Source organism: Apteryx mantelli, chromosome 11 (genome assembly GCF_036417845.1).
Source record: "Apteryx mantelli isolate bAptMan1 chromosome 11, bAptMan1.hap1, whole genome shotgun sequence".
In the NCBI taxonomy this organism is placed as follows: domain Eukaryota; kingdom Metazoa; phylum Chordata; class Aves; order Apterygiformes; family Apterygidae; genus Apteryx; species Apteryx mantelli.
In genome coordinates this window covers 12,414,203-12,415,735 of record NC_089988.1, presented here as the reverse complement: position 1 = coordinate 12,415,735, position 1,533 = coordinate 12,414,203, and positions in this window count along the sequence as shown.

Below are 1,533 nucleotides of genomic sequence, written 5' to 3'. Positions count from 1 at the left end.
AGCACTGGCCTAGCAGGCACTGAGCCACCGCTGACCTCACAACCACTAACAGCACCCACTCACCTAGCACTGGCCTAGCAGGCACTGAGCCACCACTGACCTCACTACCACAAACAGCAGCCACGCACCTAGCACTGGCCTAGCAGGCACTGAGCCACCACTGACCTCACAACCACAAACAGCAGCCACGCACCTAGCACTGGCCTAGCAGGCACTGAGCCACCACTGACCTCACAACCACAAACAGCACCCACGCACCTAGCACTGGCCTAGCAGGCACTGAGCCACCGCTGACCTCACAACCACAAACAGCACCCACTCACCTAGCACTGGCCTAGCAGGCACTGAGCCACCACTGACCTCACTACCACAAACAGCAGCCACGCACCTAGCACTGGCCTAGCAGGCACTGAGCCACCACTGACCTCACAACCACAAACAGCAGCCACGCACCTAGCGCGGGCCTAGAAGGCACTGAGCCACCACTGACCTCACAACCACAAACAGCAGCCACGCACCTAGCACTGGCCTAGCAGGCACTGAGCCACCACTGACCTCACAACCACAAACAGCACCCACGCACCTAGCACTGGCCTAGCAGGCACTGAGCCACCACTGACCTCACAACCACAAACAGCACCCACGCACCTAGCACTGGCCTAGCAGGCACTGAGCCACCACTGACCTCACAACCACAAAGAGCAGCCACGCACCTAGCACTGGCCTAGCAGGCACTCAGCCACCACTGACCTCACAACCACAAACAGCAGCCACGCACCTAGCACTGGCCCAGCAGGCACTGAGCCACCACTGACCTCACAACTGAAAACAGCAGCCACGCACCTAGCACTGGCCTAGCAGGCACTGAGCCACCACAGACCTCAGAATTGAAAACAGCAGCCACGCACCTAGCACTGGCCTAGCAGGCACTGAGCCACCACTGACCTCACAACCACAAACAGCAGCCACGCACTAGCACTGGCCTAGCAGGCACTGAGCCACCACTGACCTCACAACTGAAAACAGCAGCCACGCACCTAGCACTGGCCTAGCAGGCACTGAGCCACCACTGACCTCAGAATTGAAAACAGCAGCCACGCACCTAGCACTGGCCTAGCAGGCACTGAGCCACCACTGACCTCACAACCACAAACAGCAGCCACGCACCTAGCACTGGCCTAGCAGGCACTGAGCCACAAGTGATCTCACAACTGAAAAGAGCAGCCACGCACCTAGCACTGGCCTAGCAGGCGTTGAGCCACCACTGACCTCACAACCACAAACAGCAGCCACGCACCTAGCACTGGCCTAGCAGGCACTGAGCCACCACTGACCTCACAATTGAAAACAGCAGCCACGCACCCAGCACTGGCCTAGCAGGCACTGAGCCACCGCTGACCTCACAACCACAAACAGCAGCCACGCACCTAGCACTGGCCTAGCAGGCACTGAGCCACCACTGACCTCACAATTGAAAACAGCAGCCACGCACCTAGCACTGGCCTAGCAGGCACTGAGCCACCACTGACCTCA